Source organism: Corvus cornix, chromosome 3, assembly GCF_000738735.6.
Source record: "Corvus cornix cornix isolate S_Up_H32 chromosome 3, ASM73873v5, whole genome shotgun sequence".
Classification (NCBI taxonomy): Eukaryota; Metazoa; Chordata; class Aves; order Passeriformes; family Corvidae; genus Corvus; species Corvus cornix.
Genome location: NC_047056.1, coordinates 16,931,612 through 16,948,938, shown reverse-complemented (window position 1 = coordinate 16,948,938; position 17,327 = coordinate 16,931,612). Strand labels below are relative to the sequence as shown.

General features: G+C 39.2%; 1 long non-coding RNA gene across 1 annotated transcript; it reads left to right on the top strand.

The window, feature by feature from the left end:
• Positions 1-9,985: 9,985 nt before the first annotated feature.
• Positions 9,986-15,663, top strand: LOC120411599. Its single transcript, XR_005604029.1, has 3 exons — positions 9,986-11,287; positions 11,935-12,042; positions 13,394-15,663. It is a non-coding gene; the product is annotated as an uncharacterized LOC120411599 (long non-coding RNA).
• Positions 15,664-17,327: the final 1,664 nt, after the last annotated feature.

Sequence of the window (17,327 nt, the reverse complement as noted above, 5' to 3'; positions counted from 1 at the left end):
ATGTTTTAATATGAAGAGAGTGCAAGAAAGCCTACATGACAATAAATAATGATTCAAGTGCCTCATCTTTACCTGCCAGCTTAGAGGCTTTCCTTAACCTGCTTTCAGATCCATGTTTTTAGGTCATTCCCTTAGATAATTCTTGCTTTTTGTGCCTTTAAATATTTAGATCCAAGTTTGGTGGATGAAATTCAGGTCAAGACATGGGTTAGGTAGGGATTAGGCAGCAGGAATCTCAATGTTGCAGCCAGCATCTTGGGAATCCCATGGTAATTGTAGGTCCAAAGGGATGCTCCTGGATCTGCTGCTTCTTCTTTCCTGGGACTTGGAATGAGAAGTAGATTGCAGATATTTCCCAGGGAGAAAAATGGTGTGATCCACAGATATTAGAACCTGGCAGCCATCATAATGATTTGGTGGAAAGGAATCTGCAGAAAAAGTGTAAACTCATTTTCTAATTTGTGGGGTTGCACTGGTGCTGCTGAGGGCACCTGAAGAGATAGGAATTAAAAACATTTACTTGCTAAATGACTTTAACTGAGACCCTAGAAAATATTTAACTATGACTTTTACTCTCAAGCTCAATTATTTGCCTGACCCACTGTAATCAGTCCCATTTGGAATTTTAGATGTCTGTGTTTTGGTTTGGTTGCTTGAAAATGGTTTTTAGGGTTTTTCTTGTTTTGTTTTGGTGGGGTTTTTTGGGGTTGTTGTTTTTTGGTTTTGAGTTTTTTTGTTTGTTTTGTGGTTTGGGTTTTTTTGAGGGGCTGTTGTTCTGTTTTATACTCTAATCTATGATGAAAGCTATGATTCTTTTTAATTTTCCATAGGCAAACAAGGACTGATGGAAGCTACAGGAGTGATGTTTGCTATAAAAACACACTAGCAACCTGAGGAATTTGACTCTTCTCTTTATCAAGCATTTCATTGAAAGACTGTGATAAAATTGAAGTACATTCTGGTTTTCTCCTTTGTTTTTTGCTTGCCATCACCTGTGCTGTTTTTAAATGGATGCCACTATTTCCTAATGCTGTACTTTACATCATATTACGCTCCTTGTACCAAAATACCATATAAAACACTTAGCCAACAAAAGTTACTTTGTGAAGCTTTCTCAGATAAGCAGCATAAAATCACAGTGAGCAAACCCCAAACATCAATACCCTGTACCTTGTACCACGCTTCAGAAAGGTCATCAGTGTAAAAGAAGCAAAAGAAAGCCCCACAGATTTCCATTTCTTGGCCTGGTATCAGCATCCAGCCTGCCAGGCCTGGTCTTTAGAGACAGGTCTGACCTATGGTAAAACAGGCAGTTCCAGGGGTGCCTGAGCACAGGGACACACTTGATAGGCAGCTTCTAAATATATTTTCTGGAGCAGAATTTTCTGTGGGATGCTGTATTCATTTAGTTTCAGCCATCCTTTTCCTTCAGAAGTACTGCTGGTCTGGTTCCCTTCTCATGCTCATGCAGCCTTACTGACTTAGTGCTGCTTTGAACATTAATGTCAATGAATTAAAGAGCAGATTTCCAGACAAACGAGTGCATCACTGCCAAAAACGTCTTGATGGAGGATGGGCTCTGCACCAATCACTCACAGTGCACTGGGTTGGAGTACATCAGCAAGCTCATGCTGATTCCTTCTCTGAGCATTTCAGCTGATGGAGCAATTCACCTGACAGGAACTCTCTTGTCTGCCTATACTCTTGCTCTGTAACTAGTCTCATTGATTTCACTGGGTAAGGTGCTGAGAATTTCTCTTGGAGTCTGGTCTGCAGCACTTCATTAGGAGAGGAATAAATTAGCTTGCTAAATAAATTTACTTGAGCAATCTGCCTACTTTGGGGGGTATGGGGCAATCAGACACCTCTCTGCAGGCTGCTTTGCCTCTGGGTGTGAAAATACCACTGCAAACTGAGTGCTCTCTATGGGAAGTGAAAGGATGACTGAGAATGTGCTCGTCAATGTGCTTCCCAGAAAACAATGGCAAATGATACTGCGGATGTCTTCCTGATTCTTAAAATTAATACCTCTTCACAGTCCATCCTTGGAACCAACTAAACAGCTTAAGTAGCAGCACTGGATTTAAAATAAAATTATTCTTAATACAGGCTTTCCTGGATTTTCCTTTGGAAGATAAAATTTTTCTTTGCTAGGAAGAAGCATAAATAGAACTTGAAAATAGTTGAAACATCTTGTTTTGTTTTGATTTGATTTTTGCTGATCTTCATTTCAAAAATAGACAAGCTGATTTAACCATTTTTCTTTTTAGCTGACAAGAAACGCGACGCTTTTTAAGAAATGAGTGTTTTATAAAGGAAGCATTGACAAGCAGTCTCACTGCTAGGTGCTGCCTGAATATCAAAACAGTTATTTTAAATGCCTGTTCTACAAGAGGGTTTTGTTTTGCAATCCAAGCCAATAAATAATTATTTTTAGTGCGTGGTTTTGTTTTCTGAGGTATTTAGCAGCCTGGCATTTTAATGATGGCTGCACAGAAAGAGAGAATCACGTCAACAGCAAGCCAGGAGCTGTCTCTCTGTCTTGCTTTCTCCTTATTTCCCCTCAGCCCTGTATATCTCAGATGACCCGATACATCATTATTTTTGTAACACAAGACAGAACATATGTCACACTTCTGACCTTAAGAGTAAATTGTGCTCCTATTAAAAGTGAAAACAACAACCCAAATGCTTCTCTTTCTTTTTCAACCTACCAAAATGAGAAGCCCGAATTAATTGCCTCTTCCATAACTTAATGTGAACCCAAGCCCTGAATGCAGAACTAATTGAGCTTATTTTTATATTGAATAACATGGGCTGAGCAGGAGGTGATGTCAATTCTTGATTACCATTCTAATTGCCCTGAATATCTCCCTGTGGCTGTCAGCGAGGTGATGCTCGTATACATGACTAAATCTGGCACACTCTGCAAACCCAGTGCCACCAGGACAAGCAGCCCCTGAGTGACAGGCTGGCTTTGCCTGCTGCTTGCAGGGTAAGGTGCTGCTGTGCTCTACAGCATTTAACATAGGGCACATGACACTAAATCCCATTAGGAGAGGGGAGAGCAGCATGATTATTTACATTTTCAGCAAATAGAAGGGCCAGATGTGGTGGCAAAACCCAAGTGTTTTGTTTGCTAATTAGCAGCATCAACAATAAAGGGTAATCTTCAGCAAATATTTGCTGTCTAAAGCAGCATTTTTAAAGAGCCAAAAATTTCACAGATTTCAGTTTAATATCATTTCCTCCCGAGTTCACCTGCACAGTTAAGCTGAAATGGATTAAGTTGATCTTCTTTTCCCATTATTTGCATTTCTGCTTTTTTTGACAGAACCATCACATGAATGAGCAAGTGTCTTCCTGGATGAACTTTCATTATATCAGAAAGCCTGATTAGAAAGTAAAGAACAGCTGGGCTACATATTTTATGAGCTTCCTTTGAAAGAAAGTTTCTTGAGCATACCACTGTCATTCAGTATTTCTCTCTTTCAAGTTTCTCTCCTTCAAGTTTCCATTTCTTTCAATGAGTGTTTCTTACTAATATGGCATACAGAACTTACCAGAAAAAGAATATGCTGAAAAACAAGGACCCATTTGATACAAACTCTTCTATTTTTTTTTTCTCTGAAAGAAGATATCTGGTTTTCTCTCTTCAGCCTGATACTAATTGTGCACTGCTAGTTGGGAGTGTGGGTCCCTGAAGTACTGGATCTTCCTGCAGCTCCAGAGTTTCAGATCTATTTCCATCAAAGGCCAGCTGAGGATGTATTTATGCTCAGCAAGTAAAGACTTTTCTGGTGTCACAGGAGTGATCATGGAATATTGTTTTGAGCCTGTAAAATTTTATTAAAATACCGCACGAGGCCAATACAGACTCAAGGGCATGCTACTAACCTGGACTAAGGAAATTGAGGTTGGATGACTTCTATGGAAGAAGGTTCTTCCCCACTTTTTGACAGGGCAAATCATTTTGTCTCCTCCATCTCAGTTCTCCCAAAAGAACAAGACTAAAGGCACTCGTTGGCTCCCTTTCTTTGCCTGTCTCAAGTACATTGGCCTGCATGAAAGCAGCTCTGTCTTTTAACCCTCCCCCAGTTCAGGCAGCTGTTTTTCAGCTGCATTTTCTTTCTCAGCTACCTTCTGGGGCTGATACATTTAAGAAATAAACCTGTATATATATATGTGTGTGTGTATGTGTGTGTGTGTGTACAATCATACCTCTGAAGAAACAGTGATAGTCTGATTTCCTAAGCCCTTTGTTTATTCTGCCCATGTGGCACAATCCAAGTGTCAGAGATGCTTGGAATGTCTCTGCTCTTCTTAGGAGTTGAGTGAACCTCATGACACAGGGAGATGGCTAGACAGGATATTTTCAAACTGAATGTCACTGAAATGCAGTCAAGAGTCAACTCTGCCAAAGAAGCAGAGATATCATCACAGAGCACAGACAAGGGTGTCAAATCCCTACGCTGCAGTATGCCATTTTTAATTTTCACATGCTAATTGCATTTCTTTCATTCACAACTAGAAGGTCAAAGAAGTTTGGTCTACTTAGAAAACCAACTTTTAAATCTTTCAATATGTGGGTATCTTGGGGTGACTTTATGATATGTATCCTCTATTGCTGCTCTATGGCCAGACATGATTCCTGTGCCTTTCTGTGTCTTTAAGCTGGGTCTGAGAGAAAGGGAGAAAAAACCCTGAGCAGCAATAGGAGATAGACATCATAAAGTCAACCTGGTGGGGGAGGGAAGGCTGTAACCTGCCTTCTATCAGAGGACGTTCAAATTTGGACATTCCTCTGAATTTGTCTCAAGCTGGGACAATGGGCAAGTTGGTTTGTCTGCAATGAATCTGGAAATCTTTCAGAAAGAAAATAAAATTGCCTCCTGAAATCTTGCATCTTAAAATGTTAGGTGAGGCTGCACACCAGAGAGGGATTAAATCTTACACTGCAGAGTTTTCTATTAAGCAACTCTTTGCAATGTAGAAAACATGACCACATATTTTCAGCTCATTTTCCCTTGCCCTTCCTCTCATCTTTTTAGAAGTAAGCTTTTTGGCTTGTAAGCTTAGCTGCAGAAAATACCTTCACTGTCAATTTTGCCCTTAATGAGCTCTTATTTTACAGGAGCTTTAGGTAGTTTGCAGGGCTAAAATGAAATGGCATAAGTTCTGAACTGCTTGACTCCACAGCCAACAGCTCCCAGGTGTACAGGAAGAACCCCTAGATCTCTTGTTTTAATAGAAATACAGCTGGAGACCCCAGCTTCAGAAAATCAATGTGTCAGAGCTCTGTGGCAACTCCTGGTGGTTTGTCAGTGACATCTCATCAATGCTGCAGCCCCAGAAGAGAGAACATCATTGGCTTTGTACATATTTTATTGATATTATTTTGTTTCCATTGATTGCTTTCCACTGCAATGGAGTTGTGATGTATGATCTTCTGCTGCTTTTCCAGAGAGGAACTTCTTGACCTGAAGGGCCTGCCAAGCCCAGGGGGTCTTTTTTGCAGCCTTGTGTGCAACTTGAGCATTACCTCGATGAACTCAAGAGAGATAAAAAGAAGAGGTAAAGAAATAAGTGAGTCATTTTCTGAGATTCCCAGAAGCAGGAGATTAAGTTCCTGAGACTGCCTGTGTAGAGTGCATCTGGAGGAGGTTATCTTGGTGCTGTTTCACATGCAGAAGGTGATAGAGGCTGAGCCGTCTCCAAGAAGGGTGTTAAATGACTCAGGGAGTCTCTTTCATGAGACACGCAGGCTCTGAGGGGATGGCAAGGAGGCAGTGGGAGGGGATTTGTGGAGAAAAAAGCATTCTTGAACTGCACTGGAGCATACAGGCTTATACTTGCTCTGAAGTGCCCACTCAGAAACTCACTAACTTCACAGAGCACAAAACAAATAGAAGATAAAAATATTTAAGATGAAAAATGGAGCATTAGTCACAGTGCAATGATACTTGACACCGCACTGTTGATGTGCTCCCTTAAGAATAGGCCAGTTTCTTCCAGCCTTTCTTGTAACACAGAAGGAAACATAACATTAAACTGCTGACTTTGTCCTATATGAGTACACGTCCTTTTATTGAAACAGCAGGTTGACAAGGAAGGTGTTAGCTCCTTGAAAATACACAGCCATTTACAAGCAGATTTTAGTTACATAAAGCACACTTTCATTTGCTTTCAGGAAAATTAGAGCAAATAAATCCCATTCTTTTGATTCCTTTACTCAGTTGATCGTGTCATAGCAAAAAGTGTTCCTGTTTGTCTTTAGCACGCTGATCTAGAATGCAATTCAGAAACACTCAGATCAGCAGGCAGCTTCTAGTTTTGAAATTTAACTATGATTAAATCCTCTCCTTAATATTATTTTCAAGCTGTATATTGTTACAGGCACAACCTAAGTTGGGACGTGGAGATGGCTGAGTGAGTACAGCTGGCATGCTGTGAAACAGAAATTCTGCAATGGAATGTATGTTGGTAATGTCATTAACTCTCTGATCTCCTGCAATTCAGAGCAGGGGGTGAGAATGGTTTTAAGCAGCAGCCTGAGCACAGATGAAGAAAAATCACCAAGCTAAAACTAGCCGCTGTATTATTGATTATCTGCAATTTCTGACTTTTGATTTATATGACTGAATTTTTCCACAGCTGTTTTAAAAAGTTTGCCACTATAAGAAACTATTTCACGACTGATATTTGAGATATGCCTCTTAATAAGGATTGTAGATACTCTAATTTAAATTTAAAATATTTTCCTCTCAAATTGATTCTATCCATTTTTAATACAAAATAAGACAATCTTTTATTTTTTCTTTCTTTAATAGATGTCCCAACAAGAATAATTGATCTGTTCTCAGCTCAGTCTCTAATTTATCCAAATTAATGCAATTCTGTTCAAGAATTTGGTGGCACCAGAGTTTCCATGCTTGAAGGGAAGTCCTGAGAAGAGCTGTATTTTTTACACTGTAAAATGTACACAACCTCACCTTGTTTTACAACAATTAGTATGAGACTTAAGGTATTAAGGATTTAAAAACCACACTGCACTGGCAGGGAGATGAAGTAACACCTTCATGTGATTCTATTAATTTAGTTTTTCCACAATTTAATACAGCAATCAGACAAGAGCTTTCTAAAACAGTGCCTATGTGTAAAGTAATATAGTCAGTGTTATTTTGACTCACAAGATTAGAGAGCATTAGAAGGCTTGTTCACCGTTAGCTCTGTTCCAGTTTCTTCCAGTAATGTTAAAAATAACAAAACCCTGAAGCCCCAGGCCTGTTTCTGCTTAAAATATAGCTCCTGGTCATCAGCTACTACTTCAGTGGTTTTATTCATCAAAATATTTTAATAGAGACCTAAATAATTATTTTCAAGAGTGTCTGAAGGGCACTAGAGATCAGTAGCAAACAACAAATTAACTGAAAAAGAATTTAACTTAATGTCATACAGTGCAAATAATAGTATGAATTGCACTGGTTGTAATTAGCATTTAAGACAGAAAACTGGGATTTACGTAGTGGTATAATAGGCTAATTTTTTCTTTTAGAAACAGATCAAGCCTGAGAAAAAGAAAGGTTCTTTCTACCTTTAACAAGACTCCCTCTCCTGTTCCACCTCCCAAAAGTGCAGGAAACTGGTTTATTCATATGTGTGTTTCCAAGATGCCGAATATCTCAGTGGTGACGTGATTGTCAAGGAGCAACGTGGCCCTGGGTGGGAAGGTCAGGGTTCCACTGTGGCCTGTGGATATCTCGCTCATATGCTGAAAAAGACCCAGCCACATTGCCTCCCTTGTTGCCGGCCCCCCTTTCAGCTGAGCTGGAGGAGAAGCCTCAGTCATGGGGAGAAAGCCATGAGCAGAGAGGAGTTTGATCTCTCCTCCCAGCATTAGCATAGAAATTACACATAGAAATAAAAGTATCAACAGCATTACAAAAGCATACTAATTATACAAGAATAGGTTGCAGATGTTTTCTCACGATGAATAGCATCTCACACTGCAAGGATACAGATTGGCTTGAATGGCATCACTTTGGAGGGTCCCAAAGTGCTCCTTGGACAGAAATACTAAGGAGAGTTGTGTTAAAATACATATCCAAGTTTCTTTTTGGAATATCTGAAGATGATAAATAAATGCACTATTAATTGTTTCTTGAAAGTGTTGTATTAGCATGGAAATGTGACCACGTCAGCCGGAACAGAGTGATTATACAGCTGCCACATGTGAATCAAATTTTATGACCAGGGCTATAAGCTAAGTCTATAAGCTGGCTTGGTCACTTTTTGTAAGACACAGTTTGTAAAGGCATGGTGGTTCTGTTCTCATTTGTGATCCATGGGTAAGATTTTTGGCCAAATCAATTCATCAAATTACTTATAAATGTCTGCATGTCTGTGTTAGAAAAAAGACCAAGCTCACATCTTCAGCAGGCAGTCTTCTAGAAATAGAGGTCAGGATTTTGCTCCAAAGCTCATACAGGAGTCACAGAATTTATTTTTTCTTTCATATAGTGCATATCTAACTTTCTTGAGAGCAGAAGTATTGTTTTCTGGTATGGGTTGCATGTTGTGATATATCCCAGTCACATTGCAATTCAGTTCAGCAGGAAGAATGGTGAGCTTGATATGGAAATGCTTTTGCCATACATGAAAGGAAAGCTTCAGCATTTATTTTTCTAGGGTGAAAAATGAAAACGTGAAAGCTGCGTGTCATTTAATTCTGAAAAATGACCTGACCAGATGTCAAAATTAGTAAAAAGCAGCATGACAGCCCTTGGATACCAACCCTTGAAAATAAGACAAGCAAGACAAGAAGATATTGAAATAAGTGGACTGAAACTAAACTCTGTGTGTGCATTTTCTTAAAGGGGAAACAAAGTCTGTCTATAAAAATTGGCTTTATCATTTCCTTCCAGCAGTCAGGAATATCAGCTGAGGCTTGCCAACTTGGGAAATTTCAGCTTGTGACTTTGATGACCTGTTAGCATTGTTTTGTCTAAGGAAAGCTGTCTTGGATATATCCCCCAGAGAGAATTTATAAAATGAATAGACTTTCTAAAATGGCTTTAACATGGAGGAGTGTTTTTTGCCTATTCCTTGCTGTGATTTCTGTTCCCTAGCAAAGCTTATTGGTTGCATAGGATGGACTGGAGGTGGGTAAGGATGTGAGAAGGCTTCATTGACTGTCATGCTGATGATAGTCAAGGTCTGAATGGCTACCCAGAAAGAGTTCTTGTACTTTCTTATTCCTTGTATAGGTTAGGCACAGTCATTTACAGGCTCACACGTAATGTTGGCATTGGAACCAGATAAATTATTTCATGATAATGCTTACTGTTCTACTGAGAAACAATTTTTGTTTGTTTTTATTTGTTTTTTTATCTGCAAAACACCTTATAACCTTTTCTCAAACTCCACCTTTGTCAGACAGGTTGCTGCAACCAGATGTTTAGCTAAGGTAATAGGTAATAAGGTACTTATATCCTCTATTTGGAATTGAATCTCTGCTCCATGACAGAACAACAGACTGGTTAAACATCGGGTTCTTCTTCAGTGCTGCTGTTCATTCTATTCTTATTCTAGAAAAGCTAATAAAAATGCTGGTTTAGATCTGCTTTCCTATTCTTAATTGTTGCTTTGGTGCAATCAGACCTTTACTGATTGATAAAAACATGAATCTTGCATTGTTCTGCAAAGATAATTGATTTTCACCATTAATTTCTGAAGGAAAAAATGAGACAAATTAATTTCTGTTAAAACTTTTTATAAACTATCTTATTTTTTTGCTACTGAAAGTTAATTATGAGCCACATTAATTTTTTTAGCATCTCCTAGCTGTAGCATTTAATTTATGAATTATAATTACACTATTTACCATATTTCGTAGCTGATGTCAGTCATCATCTTTCAGGAACCTATAAGTTCAACAGAGTCTAATGTTTGAAAGATATCAAGAAATTGAATATCAAAGTTTCTATAAAAAGTAAAAGGAAATAATAGATGATAATAACATATTTGGTTTGAGAAATCTGTCAAAGGACCAGAATTTTTTGAATAAGCTTGGAGGAACCCATCATTTCTCCACCATTTTGAGTTTCTCTTTGCTCCCAGTGACTCTGGGAGATTTCAGCGACCACTTTGTAACTACTGACTTTTTAGTAAACTGCTATTTTTTTCACTTATATCTCATATTCATGTCTCCTTAGTTGTGGAAAGGGATTAGATAAAAGTAAAGGGGAGGTGGCCACCCCCTTAACTTGTCTTAAACCAAGACAACATGGCAAGGCAGAATCCCAGGCAAACTGCAGATGTTCTTCATACCTTCCTATGAGGAGGGTAGGTGTGGGTCTGAAGTGGGGGGTCCATCTGCTGAGCAAGGGTCAGCACAGCAGTTTCCATTCTGTGTTTCTTGGGACTCAGGATCTCTGTCTTGCCTCCCTATCCCACTGCTGAGCTCTAATACCTGCCTCCCACTCCTCTCATCCCATCTGTCCCAGGTCAGTGTCCTCCCAGACCTTATAGTTGCTGTCAGGCCCTCCCACTGACACCCAGAAACACATACAGTGGCAAATCTTCCAGGAAAACAGAAATCTTGGAGAAAATCAGAGTTAGAGACCCTGACATTTTATTTAGTAATATGTTATAGTGGTAATTAATCTTACTGCTGAAAGTTGTGCTTTTGATTTTAATACGTCTGCCTTTAACTCCCACTTCCTTGTCCTTATTGTGCCTTTTTCATAACTCTCTATTTCTCATTTTGATCAGTAGGCTGACTTTAGCAGAAGTTATTGTTATCAATGGTAAAAGAAATGTTTGATTTTTGATGAGTAAAATATGAATTAAAAAAAAATCAGGCATTTATGTAGTGTTAGTACACTACTTAGATCAAGATTCTCAAAATTGCTGGAGAGTATTAAGTGCCATCATTAAAAAAATCATAATTTCAATAATTTTTTTTTCTAAGGGAGGAAAAAAAAGAAACAAAAGTCCTGTACCATGTTACAAGTTGCATTGTGAAGTCAGAGATGCCACTATGTTTGTGAAGAAACAGCCTGAGATCTCAGTTGGCCTCTTGCACATGGATTAGACTCTACAAGGTCCAAGCAGTAGGACTCAGCTGAGCACCAATGGACAGGAAATTTTCTCATTAAAACAATATGAGCTTTGTGCTTGTTACTTTCAGCACTGTTGATTTCTGGAATTCTGGGTTCCAAAATCAGCGCTTGGCAGTATCCTTATTGGCAGTGGTCATGGTGGTGGTGCAGTGGTGTGTCAGGAGGTAAGTAAAGCTCAGTAAACCAGGTTTTAATTTGCATTGCACAAAAAAAATCATTTCTTGTCTTCAGACAGTCTCAAGGGTGCTGTGGCAGAAGCAAATTGAGTTCAAAAAGCTGTCTATGGCCCAAATTCAAAATTTCAGTACTGGGTCTATTCCAAAGAACAGAATTTGAAAATTTAGAGCTGTGATTCTGTGTTGGACACGTGCTCAAAAGCAGTCATGGCATAGGAAAATAGGAAACAAACATTAGCAAAAGGGAATGGAATAAAATAGAATTAGAAAACAATACTTAAAAGAGGCAGATCATCTGAATTATTCGTCTGATGAATGATGAGTCTATGAATATGGGGCCATTCAGAACCATGTTTAAAAAAGAAAAAAGCTTTTTTTTTCCTCACTGCCTCTGGGTCCTTGAGTATATCCTGACAGAAACAGCTTGATGGGCCTGATACTGCGTGTCTGTGGTCATGTCTGAATTAAAAACAGAGTTCTTGCAGAGATCCCCAGACTGCTGTGAGTGTCTTCAAGAGCAACGGAGCTATGTCAGCCCAAAGCAGAGCCTGTGTTAGCTTGTGCTGGCAAGTGACAGGTCCTATTAATGTACATAGGGCACAGTGCCAGTGTGTCTCTTCTGCTTTTGTCTCTAGAGGGAAGAGCATCTCCTGTGGCATTGCCCTTGGCCATGTGGTGCAACCTCTCACACGGGTACTGGTATGAGAAAGTCTGCGTGGGATTCATACACCCAGAACCTAGAGGTACTGAGAAACTGATTTTTTATTTTTTTTTTCTTCTTTCTATAAGCTTTAAAGTATTCTGGATGGGTTATTGTGGAGCTATTTTCAATTGAATAAGAAGGTGATGAATTTATTATGTGGGGATATGTATGACATTTGGTGAACCAGAACTCCAGAATCCTGATGTTGAGACACTTTGCCCAATTTTTTGTGTGCATGTTCCTTAATTTATGCTTGGCTGTAAGGCAATGGGGTTTTTATAGCCATACAGCTGGGGAGGAGAAGTAAACAGTCCCTTTTTCCTACAGTTGCCATAAAAATGGTCATGACTTAGCCCAGTGACCTATATTCAAGAAACCTACATTCAGGTAAACCTGAGGCTGACCCCCTTTAAACCTTTAGCATGTTGTCCCTTGAATTCAGGGAATTTTTGAGCCTCTCCTGGTCAAAGGAAGCTGGGGTTGAGAGTAGCTAATAGCCTCAGTACCCATAACAATTTTAGGATTCGGGCCCAAAAATTAAGGTAGAGGCCTTACCCCTTGAAGAAAAATACTCTTTTGTGTTCTCCACTGTGTTGTGTGACCTTCAAGGATATGGTGCTTCTATTTTCACACAGCCCCTCATGTAGGGCTAATCTCAATGTGCAGCCTTAGTAATTCACCAAATAAAAAGGAAATGTAAACATGATGGTGTGAACACTAAATAGTAATTCACCTAATAAAATGCTTACTGGTGGAGCTCTGTCACTTGCTGGCAAATGGCACAACTCATATTATTCAGTGTATATTAAACAAGCTGTCACCTAGGCATATTTGTGAGAAATAATACTGGATGAAAAATGCTCTTCGGGTATTTTGAATGTCTGCAGCATTTAATGTCTGCTTGCTGTATTCACCAGAGCCAGCAAAAGTGCACTAGACTACAAGGACAGTGTCCTCCTGTCAGCTGAGGTACCCATATATTGTCAGCTCACAACACACCAGGAATGCTGATTGCCCCATAATTTAAAAGTATTGTACAGCACAGCAAGATCACAACTTCTGAGCTCATTCTGAGTACATCATAAAAACCACAGTGATAGTTGTCCATAAAATAATCAACAATGTCAAAGTATGAATTTCTGGGGTGAAAACTATCAGTCCAGGAGAAGTAAGATATGGAAACTTTCCATCCTCTCCCTTTTCTAACCCCAACAATGCAGGGGAGAAAAAGGCATGAAATTTGGAATACGGTACACAACTGTTTTTTCACTTGTGGACTCCTAGCTGGAAATTGATTTAGGCTGCCAGTCAGGCAAGGTAATTAGCAGACAGCTGTTCTGTGACATGCATGGGAGAAATTAGCTGATGACTGTGGTCCTTTTTCTTGGCAGACAGGTACCTGCATCTCATCCAGAAGAGGTCAGTGGCCTCCAGAGTGGTCCAGCAGCCAAGGACATCCTGGCCATGGAAATAAACCTCATCCCAAGGTGCCAACACACACTCATACAAGGTCATTGAAGGCATGGAGGAGACACTCTGCACCTCTTTCAGGGATGCAGGTTCTTCCCTTGCTTTTGAAACTGTGGCAGAAGGAGGTAGGGATGGCCAATGGCAGTGGTGGTGAGAGCTGCAGCCCAGGAGTAGAGTCCTTGCGTGTCGCTCACCGCCACCCTGACCTGGCCTGAGCAATGCTTGATGGAGCTGAAATCCATCTACTGGGAAGGCCTGAACCAAGAGGAAGGCTTCACCTCAGACTAGTACTTGGGGGTGGGAGCAGTAAGTAAGGCACTCCTTCATCTGACGGATATAAAATCAGACTGCAGTTCCAAATATTCTGCCTGCAAGACTTAATAATCCTTAGACTGAGTTATTTATGCTTGCATTCAACAGTGCTGGTTTCCTTTGTATTTACTTTTCATTTTAATTGGGTGCAGGCAATGTTGGCTTAGCTGTGGTAAAGAAGTCTTTTCTGTCCCCAACTTTGTGGCATTTGATCTTTTCTGTTATTTTTAAGCTACAGTGGTTCACAGAAGCAAGTTCCTTATTTGATTTTTCTCTGCTTTGATTCATACTGTGTGCGAATACAGATGTAATGTGGTCATGTTGATTTCATGCCAGACCAGTAGATAATTCCTAATTTTATTCCTCACTACCAAATCTATTTCAGTTTCTGTTTCATGTCTCCACAGAGTCACTCAAAGCATCATTACTGGAGAAATGTCTTTGAAAACTTGAAATAGACTTAAACACTTTTTCAGTGAATAGGCAGACATTACTTCATATTTCAATAAAGTAAGCACTGGTTTGACATTTAAATGTCATTTTGACACACTCCTGACCTCTATGTCTTTGTTCCTATGAAAAATTTCAAGGGCGATAGCACATTTAAAACTATTTAAATCAATCTTAAAGGGAAAAAAAAACCCCAACAATTGTCTGCTACATTCTAGAGACAACTATTTTTTATAAGCACAGAGAAGTGGTGATTCTTGTTCAGCATTAATATTTAATAAAGATTACAAAATTCATCTTGGTAGATAAGAAATTCACTTGAACTTTGTGAACCCAAGCATTTGTTTTGAGAAAAAAACAAAAAGGAAGTCAATTCCCAAACATGAGTGAACTTTTTTAGTGCTATATATATTCTTTGAGTAGGTAAAAAAAAAATCCTTTTCTTTCTTAGTATCAGAAACTGGGGAAAGTATTATCACAAATATCTTTCATTCCATGAAATCAATTGAAAAAACCTCTGAATTCAGTAGAATTTGGCTCATCTTAAAAGAATCCTCTGGGGAGATGAGCAAATCTTTGGGTAATATCTAAGATCTGATCTATTCTCTGGATCAATGTGTCCAGAGATACAGATAGGGATATTTTCAGGATTAGGGTCCTCACAATTTCACAAAGGGAAGAAGGGCAACTGAAACTTGTAGCAACAGGATGAGTTTAGAGATGGAGCCCTATTACTACCTGAAAGCAAAAACAAAACAGTAGTTAAGGGCTGTTTTTGTTCCCTTCAGTAGGACAGCATGAAAAACCCCCATTTGTTTGTGATTGCCTGTAATGCTTTAAAATAAAAGGAAAGGAATGTTTAAATATATAAACAGCTCTAACGTAATGTTGTCATCATCTCAGTCACTTCCAGATTACACAGGAGTAAATATACATGGCAGGAATCTTTAAACATGTATATCCTGCTAGGCTGTGTATTTTATCTCCTGTCTTTGCAACATCATTTGCAATCTTCTTCTTCCTGCTTGTCATCCACTTGGCAAGTTTTACATTCCGTATGTGTTGGCAGGGAAGATTTGCATTTTGAAGCAAAAGCCAATTTAAGTGCAATGCAGCTTTCTAAAAGACTTGGCTCATTTTCATAACCCATGAGGGCATGAAATGAGATAAAAATAGTTGGGTTTGCCGGTTTCTTTGAAAATGCCTTTGACCAGTAAGACATGTCTAGTAGTTATTAGATGTTCCTGTTTTTCTCCCAAACTCAGGAAAGCAGGCTGTTGTGAAAAGGTTAAAAAGAAATCTTCTATTGAAAAATAATTCTTTTGATTTCCAGTAAAAAATTGGAAAATATCATGACACATTTGACATCATGTTTATTAGAAAATTTATACCATGGAATGCTATTTTCCTCTACTCTAGGGTATCAGGTCTGGAGAGGAAATATTTGTAGCTGAGCTTCTCAATAAAGTCCAATGCAACATTAAAGGTTCATAAATCTGAACAGTGCTGTTCCCTGAGATGCTGTGGGGTGTCCCTTGAGACTTCCTCTGCACATGAAGCAAGTTAACCTGGAGAAGGGAATATTATGCTGTGTCCGTATGCCACAGTTTACAGAGGAGTATGAACAGTCTGCATGGAAGGAGTGATCAAGGAATCTCTGCGCCCTGGTAACCTTGTGTAATCAAAATCAGATTGTTACAGCCCTGTGCTGTAAGCACTCAGCAGCTGGGAGCTCATATGACATAAACTGCTGTGGTTTGGGCACTGCTCACAGTTCTGAGCACGTGGGCAGGGACGTGTGATCTCCTGAACTCCTGTCTCAAAGCCTGTGTTAACATTTTTGCCAGCCAACGTCCCACCACCTGGCTCGGGACACAGGTGACACAGTTAAACCTCACTTGCATCTATCTGCAACAAAATTACAGAAAAATCTCACAAATATATTTGCATTAGCAAATTAGCTACACTCTCAGGAGCTGTTGGAGAGTTTTGGTGGAATATCCTGTGTTAATTCAAACCTATGTACCAGAATAATTCTTTTATCCCAGGGTGTGTGTGTAGAGTAGTTTTAGATTGGTGATCTTAATAAATAAGAACACCCCACTGTGCAGTGTTTGTAGATCCAAACTGCTGAGAACAGTCACAAAGAACAACAGAAAGTCTTACAAATGAAACAGAAGAAATTACCATGCAGAACATGTATGAAGAAGCAATTTAAATGTTTATAGGAGCCTATAAACTTTTTTATTCTGTAAAGACAGGTTTTCAGCTTGTCTGCCTCTGAATAACTCTTAAATAATACAATTTATTTTGGATGACTGATTATAGGACTCCAACCAAGGCAGTTTAAATTCCATCTCCTGTCCACTTTAAGAAACAAAATGATTTTCTAGCTTTGACATCATATATCATGTTAAATTTGAGCCATAATGCAGTGGGGGCCCAATTCTGTTAGTCCAGCACGTAGCCATGAGGCTTGTATTTTTACTGTCTTTAAAGCAGCCTTGACCACAGCAGGATAAAGCTGTTCATCCAAGAACAGAAAGTTACTTTTGGTCGCTTGATATATATATTTGGTTGTGGCTTGAAAGCAGGATGGCAGATGAGGGCATTGATGGTGTATTCACAGAGGGATCCCTTCTAATATCTACCAGGGACGGTTGCAGGGAATTCCTATTTCACTTGTTCAGAGCTGTGTTTGCAGGAAATACCTTTTTTACTTGTTAAAGGTTGTGTTTCTCAAGCTGCCCATAGTTAAACTGGCAGGCTGCAACCAGAGGCAGTCTCCTCAAGAACTGTGCAGGCATATCCCTGTAATCATAAAAGTAGATTACTTTTTGTTATTATCTCTAGGCCCTGTCAGATTATTTGGTAAACCTGCTTTTATTAATGCACTTATAATGGACAGTGAAAGGCAGATGAAGTTTGGATAATTTTTCCTTCCTGCAAATCAGGATGTGCTTAATTAATAATGCTCTATAGATGCAGTATTTTTAATTCCAAGGATATCCCAACATTATTTGGTCATCTTTTTCTGTTTGAAACAATTAAAATAAGGTGAGATGATGCTTTATTTTCCCATTTAGGAGGAAG